The 8,026-nt window shown below is 45.3% G+C and overlaps 1 long non-coding RNA gene across 1 annotated transcript; it reads left to right on the plus strand.

Moving 5' to 3' along the window:
* Nucleotides 1-443: 443 nt before the first annotated feature.
* Nucleotides 444-7,136, plus strand: LOC143987840 (uncharacterized). The gene is made up of 2 exons (XR_013276712.1): nucleotides 444-966; nucleotides 4,792-7,136. It is a non-coding gene; the product is annotated as an uncharacterized LOC143987840 (long non-coding RNA).
* Nucleotides 7,137-8,026: the final 890 nt, after the last annotated feature.

Here is an 8,026-nt window from a genome sequence, read left to right on the forward strand (position 1 = left end):
ACCTTCGGCAGCCATCTTAGTCCTTCGTAATAAGGGTCTCTACTGGCATTTGTGAATGGACAGGATAGGGGCAGGTACCCAGCTTGCTAGGGAGAGAGCCATAGTGTTAGGGAAAGGTTGCTGTATGAGGAAAGATAGTATAGGGATGCTACTGCAGGTTATCTGTCACTGTAATTGCTGTTATAACCTCCTGAAAGCCACTATTAGCTGCCAGTCAGACACCCTTCCAGCAGATGCTATCCTTGGTAAAGTAAGCCTTACCTTTATAGCGCCTTGCTGAGGGCCTGTCAGATTCTCTGCTGAATACCTGTGTTGATGCTATGTGACATATTGGTACAAAATAATGATTCACTGCTATGCCTACGCTGCCACATGTGCCAGTAATCTCTGGACTTTTAGAGTGACTGGAGCGGCACTGTGTCGGAGTGGGATAATAACTATAAGGGAATACTTATTAAGGTTACCAAAAGATATACGGTACTAGGTTAAAGGTCTAAGATAATATGCTTAGGCGTGCATTTCACTAAGTTCAGAATTAAGATGCAAGATGTTGACATATTAGGATGCATCTGTCTGCGGTAAGAGGTACAAAGCTAAGATAGGACTGGTTACGCAAGAATATGGTCAGTCAGCAGATGTTGAAATGACGAAATAACTATCAGAAGACTGTATTTCACCTTTGACTTAGATAATGTCATGAGTTTAAGAAAAATGTCGATGTATGTATGAATTACCTGATTGGTTAAACCACAGGGCTGTCCTTCAGCTCAAACTAAATAAAACTGTTGTGTGTGCTTCAATATGCACATTCATTATTCACGTACAATAGTGTGTATGTGTAATGTTTTGTCCACCGGTGAAAGGGACCTCCGCCCTTCAATCCTAGCCTAGGCTACCAGGGGTTACTTACAGAAGACGAGCAACCTAACAGTTTTGGTACCAGAAGTGGGGTTCGTCTTGCGACAGGTAAGTCACTTTACTCTTTTTTACCTGATTGGTGAATGGTGTAAACACTTACTCTGTCCGGGCGGCCGCTACGAACTTAGTTTAAAATTAAAAGAAGTAACTGTGCCTTCGCGGTGGACTAGGCTGGTCCCTCGGGAGGTTAAAAGGGCTCGCAAGGAATTTATAGGTTTAGGGGAGTCCGACTAGGTTGGTCTGACTTAAAACTATTGGTGATAGTATTTTTAACACGGGAAGTAGTAGATTACGCCCGTGACAAAGGGATTGGTGGAGTGGACGCCCATTTGATTTTTTTTTAAAAAGTGCACTATAAATTGATAAATGTATTGCAATACGGTTATGTCATGTCTTAAAGTATATTAAGAATATGTCTGTTTCTCTCTAGGTACGTGTGTAAGTATATAGAGTATAAGTTTTAATATAGAGTATAAGGAAAATAATTGTTGTTGTTTAAATGAGTGCAGAATATGAGGAGCCCTCTTGTAGTGACATAGTATCCGCCTGCCCCCATTGCACGTTAGGTCTACTCTTCCTAAGAATAGATGACAAGTGGATTTTACTGACCACCAGACCAGGGGGGTTCTCTTGCAGACTTGGTGTAAGAGGGGTATATCCCGCCACCAGGAAAGATTTACCCTTCATCGTATATTAAGGGTAAATCTTCATAGTTTTATATAAGTCCATCTGCCCCAAAAAAGATCAGGGATCCTACTCCCAGACCAGAGACCGGATTGTTGGACAAACCGGGTGTTATCACCTGTGTCCTGCCACTAGACACACACTGCCCAGACTACTAGATGGGGAATTCTGCAGCAACCCAAGCCATGGCCACCCCATCACCCTATGAATTTGTCAGTAATATGATCCCTGGCCCCCAGGTAGAACCATTTTGGACACAAGTCCGGGAAAGGTGTCACCAATTGGGAATCCATGACCCAGGACCCCAAGGTCCTTGTTCAAAGGAAGACTGGCAAGAAGTCAGTAAAATTTGTCAGGTACATAAGCATTCTTATCCTCCCTGCAAAGGGGCTGACCCACAATACATGAAGGATTGTTTCTGTGCATGGAACAAATGCCTTGGAAAATATAGGCAATTGTGGACAGCAAGGACATTGGAAATCCCAGTGCCCTTATAGGACTGGACAGATTAGAGCAAGAGGCAGAGGCAGGGGATTTAACCCCCAGACCCGCCCACAGTATCCCCGTTATCTGCCATACCAGAACCCTCGTCAACCACTACCCCAATATCCTACACAGCCACAAATAATGCACCGAGGGAAACTCTGTTGGTATTAATGGGACACCTGTCACCCATCCCATCACTCCACCACTGACTGTAGCCACTCCAGAAGGACAGAAATTATGTACCCAAACTTTTGCCGTCTTGTCCTCATGCCCTGTGCCCCGTATGGGACGGGACCTCTTGGCACAACTGTGTATTACCATTAAGTTTAATAAAGAAGGTTCCCTTACCGCTAGTTCACCATTATGTGACTTACATGGCCCTAAGCGACATGCACACAGAGGGTTCCCAAAAAGACATGCACACAGGAGTTTCTTTCTAATGATACCTTCCTCCCTTGACCATCACACAATTTGGGCAGAAAACAAAGGTAGTGTGGGCTTTATTAATTGCACACCATATGCACCCCAAATGCGGTCAGATGCAGGGATACAATATCAAAAACAGTATCCCCTACCCCCAGAGAAAGTCAAAGGCATCTCCCCTCAAATTAATGATTACATATCAAAAGGTATCCTGAGACCAATCATCAGTCCCTGGAACACACCCATTTACCCTGTAAAGAAGGCCAGTGGCGAGTGGAGACTCGTCCAAGACCTCAGAGCAGTAAACAAACAAGTGATTCCCCTCCCACCCCTAGTCTCAGACATCACTTTTATTTTCTCATGCATACCGGCAGACTCTCTATGCTACACAGTAATTGATTTAGCGAATGCTTTCTTTAGCATTCCCATTGCAGAGGAAGCCCAACCTATGTTTGCTTTCTCCTGGGCCGGGGGCCAACTAACCTGGCAAGGGTATGTAGACAGTCCAGCCGCCTTCTCTATGGTACTCAACGAGACTGTCAAGTCTTGGACATCTGAGCGAGGGTCGGTACTGATACAGTATGTGGACGACTTGCTCCTGTGCAGTCAAACTGCTGAAGATTGTGCGGTCGATTCAACATCACTGTTACAACACCTAGCTCACGCCGGGCATCTAGCCTCAAGGAAGAAAATACAATGGTGCCAGCCACAGGTAGAATACCTAGGGTGCATTCTAAAGGAAGGGACAAGGCTAGTGTCCCCCAAACGTGCCGCAGCCCTTCGAGCTCTCAGTCCCCCAAAAGACAAGGCCGCCCTACTCTCATTTTTGGGTGCAATTGTATATTGCCGCCAATGGATCCCTGACTGTTCTCATTATGATAGTATCCTAAGAGAGGCTACTGGCTCGACAGCCCCTAAATTAATAGATTGGACTGAAGACAGACTACAAGCTTTTCAAGCTCTATTAAACAGTCTGTCAAATGCTCCCGCCCTAGGGTTGGTAGACTATGGTAAAGCTTTTCAACTATACTGTGTAGTCTCGGGGACCTCTTTTGCCGCGGTTTTGACACAACAGCATGGAACAGGCTACCGCCCTGTCTCCTACCTATCTAAAAAAAAAAAACTCCCCATCCAAGTACAGGGAATGCCATTCTGTCTCCAAAATCTTGCTGCCTGTGCAATGGCTGTACAAGATGCAAATTGACTCTCTATACCACTCATTCAGTCACGCATCTTATTCAGAACATGAATACCCAACATATGACCTCGCAAAGACTTAGTGGTTATGAGATAACACTGATGAACACTGATAACCTCACACTCAAATATGTGCCTGCCAGCAACCCCGCTGTGCGCCTTTTGCATTCCATGTTGCGTTTACCACATGACCCAGACATTATACATGACTGTTCGGAAAAGGTTGCTGCTATTACCAGTCCCAGACCGGATCTCACTGACACCCCTATCTCAGGTGCAGAGGATGTTTTCGTTGACGGTAGCTGCTCACGTCCCTCTGACTCCACCTTTTTAACCGGTTATGCAGTTGTTCAACTACCAGACATCGTACTGGAGGCAAAATCATTACCTCCTTCTTCAGCCCAGGTAGCAGAGTTAGAAGCCCTCACTAGGGCCTGCATTCTATTCACCGGTAAAGAGGTGAACGTCTACACAGACAGTAGATATGCTTTTGGAGTGGTGCATGATTTTGGTGTGATATGGGCCAATAGAGGTTTTAAAACAGCAGACAACAAAATAATTGCCAACTCCACACAGATTAGTGCTCTCCTCCAAGCCATTCTTCTTCCAAAAAAGGTAGCCATAATTAAAGTAAAGGCACACTCCTCTGACAGCAGTCGTGTTTCAAAAGGGAATGCTCTTGCTGACAGAGAAGCTAAAAGAGCTGCTGCCTTTTCCCCTAACCCACCTGCCCCCACAACAATGTTTTTCAAGGAACACTTCGCAGCACCTAACTTTAAAACTGTCATAGCACAGATGCAATCAATGGCCACAGAAGATGATGTCCATTTTTGGACAAAGGAAGGATTGACCAAAGACCCTGAAGGTCTTTGGTCAAAAGAGGGGAAGATCCACATGCAAGAACAAAACTATCACCCTTTGAGGTCCTCATGGGAATCCCCGCAAACATAGAATTACCCCCATTAGACCAAGACACTGATATTGACATTTATTCCCAACAGGAAATGTACGTGAAAAACCTGGTAAGTATGCTTCATGAAATGAACGAACAAGTTTCTGTCACCTTTTTCCCTCTTCCCACAGAACCAACGCATCCCTTCATCCCTGGGGATAAAGTGCTGATCAAACAATTAGCACAAAGAAAGAGTATCGGACCGGCTTTCTCAGGACCATGGAAGGTGGAAAAGGTATCCAGGACCGCAGTGTTAACAGACCTAGGAAACACCTGGATCCACGCCAGCCGTCTTAAAAAGTGTCCCCAGCTTCCCTCGACTCCAGAGCCCCTGGCAGTGACAGAGAGCAGCAACTCCCAAGAACAAGATCTACAAGAAGTTCAGAGAGGCATAGAACAAATTTCCCTGGAAGATCCCACACCCCTCAAAAGGACAAAACAGAGCCAACAACTGCCGGGATGAGAAACGAAGAAGAAGAACAGAACTCTTAGATAACAAATAATCAGAACTTTAAAAAAACAAAGATGCTTTCTCCATCAGTGTCAGGGAAGGCTGTATGCCTTTGGGGTAGTCTGGTACTATTTGTATTCCTGCCCACATGGTTTATAGCCAACTGTATATATCATCCAGAAGACTTAGGTCTATTAAAAGGGATATGTGGACCACCTAAGATGAATAATACCCCCGGCCAAAGACATAGTAGAAGTATTGTACCCGTTAATGAGTCACCTAAGGGACTGACTAACAAGATGTTACTACTAAAATTCAAATATAGCTATGCTCAAAAATCTGGTTTTGAGAAATGCTGGATTTGCAGCAAGCTACATCCCAGTACAGCTAGAATCCCTCTCATGGCAGTCCCCTTGAATTTTACCCCCCTCCTTAATGGAACACCCCCTATCGTCCTAACGAATGTTACTAGGACCCGTCCAAATAAAACCCTCACTTTCCAAATTATAGGTAGAAGCCACTTCCCAGACTGGTGTTTCCGACTGGGAAACACCACAGATGGAGCCGAGGTTTGCAAACAAGCAAAACTTAACATTTCAATGACATCATTTAACAGTCCTTCTTTCTTCCATACTTCAGATCCCACCCTAAATGCCACCTTTTTAGACTTTCTTAGCTCCAGTACCAAGACTACAATACACCAATTAATGTCAATACTGGTGCTCTCTGGCCTTTCTGATACTCTTAGGAACGTGTTCCATAAACGACCCCTAGCTCTAGGAAATACCATATATATATGCTGCGGCAAACTCTGTCACCCCTGGATCCCAACCAAACCCCAGGGGTGGTGTTACCTTGCAGCCCTGGTTCCTATCATGGGGGTATTAGGGGATAACAAGGGAAGTCACCTCCTTGAAGCCAGCATGCATCCTAGATATCCCCTTAGACACCGTAATAAACGAGAATTGTTTTTAGAAAAAGATATGGCCTGGGCATGGTTCCCTTCCTGGACAGGGTGGGGAATTGACCTAATGAAAAGATTAAATAATTACACTGGCATAATTGATGAGATTCTGGAGGAAAATTCTGATGACATAACCAAACTAAATCTAGAAACTAGGGCAATTAGGAAGCAACTAGAACTACATGAGTTGGCTATAGAAAGTATGAGTGCAGCCCTTACTGGCCTCTGTGAGACTACTGAGGATTATGAGTGCTGTACCTGGATTCATAATACCAGCATCGAAGTCCCAGACTACTATGACGTTATTGCCCAACACAGGGAAGAGGTAAATAAACTACAGAAAGAGGCAAGGAACATAGGAAAAAACTGGGATCCCTTCTCGAGCAGTTTTAGTTTTGGGGGATTAATATCTTGGCTCCGAAATGCTGCCATGACAATTGTCACTGTGATTCTCTTCATTCTATTTTTATATGCCTGTTATAAGATAATCAAATGTTTATGTAAAAAGGGAAACACGGTCGCTCCGAAGGATCTGAAACTCACTTCCATTGTTAAGGATCCAACGGTATGGTATAGAAACCAAGAGCACAAGGGTTCGGAGTATGAAGCCTGTGCTATTAAATTAGAAAAGGAATGATCATTATGTAAATCACAGAATGATCAAAGGAAGGATTATAAGGGAATACTTATTAAGGTTACCAAAAGATATACGGTACTAGGTTAAAGGTCTAAGATAATATGCTTAGGCGTGCATTTCACTAAGTTCAGAATTAAGATGCAAGATGTTGACATATTAGGATGCATCTGTCTGCGGTAAGAGGTACAAAGCTAAGATAGGACTGGTTACGCAAGAATATGGTCAGTCAGCAGATGTTGAAATGACGAAATAACTATCAGAAGACTGTATTTCACCTTTGACTTAGATAATGTCATGAGTTTAAGAAAAATGTCGATGTATGTATGAATTACCTGATTGGTTAAACCACAGGGCTGTCCTTCAGCTCAAACTAAATAAAACTGTTGTGTGTGCTTCAATATGCACATTCATTATTCACGTACAATAGTGTGTATGTGTAATGTTTTGTCCACCGGTGAAAGGGACCTCCGCCCTTCAATCCTAGCCTAGGCTACCAGGGGTTACTTACAGAAGACGAGCAACCTAACAATAACCATACCTGTTTTCATAGGTTTGCGCATGGAGTGTGGCAGGTGTGCCTGGGCACATCCTAATCACTATGTGCTGATTCCCTCCAAGAGTCCACTTGACTGGGGAAAGTTTTTTTTTTTTTAATTGCTACAGCCTGCAAATCGCGGTGCCCAGTCTTCTCTCTGACTCTGCCCTTCTGCTTCCTTCTGTGGAATTCCCTGTCTGGGATGGCTCACCGGCACCAGCAGCCCAGCTCCAGCAGAGAGAACAGGTACAGTGGGGAGAAAGGAGTGTAGAGTGTAGTTCAAGCATGTAGTTAGGATTGGTTGTAAGTGCGCACAGGTTTGGTGGTGACTGGCAGAGCACAGAGAAAAAATGGTGGGTGGGGAGAGAAATTGGGCTGCAGGTGTGATGAGTGGGGAAAGAAGATGGTGTGCAGGCTTTATGAGTGGTGGAAGAAAGTGCTGTAGCAGGATGGATTACCAGAAGCCTAGCTCCAGCAGCCAGACCCCAGGACCAGCAGCCAGACCCCAGGCCCCTGGATCAGCAGCAAGACCCCAGGACCAGCAGCCAGACCTCTGGCCCCAGCAGCCAGACCCCTGACCAAAGCAGCCAGGTCCCAGGACCAGCAGCCCAGCTCCAGCAGTCAAACCCCGGGCCCCAAGAGCCAGACCCCCAGGCCGCAGGATCAGCAGCCAGAAACCAGGACCAACTGCCAGACCACAGGACCAGCAGCCAGACCCCAGGCCCCAGGACCAGCAGCCAGACCCCTGGCCCCAGCAGCCAGACCCCTTGCCCCAGCAG

Source organism: Lithobates pipiens, unplaced genomic scaffold, assembly GCF_037356315.1.
Source record: "Lithobates pipiens isolate NorthernLeopardFrog02 unplaced genomic scaffold, aLitPip1_a1.2 Scaffold_18, whole genome shotgun sequence".
In the NCBI taxonomy this organism is placed as follows: Eukaryota; Metazoa; Chordata; class Amphibia; order Anura; family Ranidae; genus Lithobates; species Lithobates pipiens.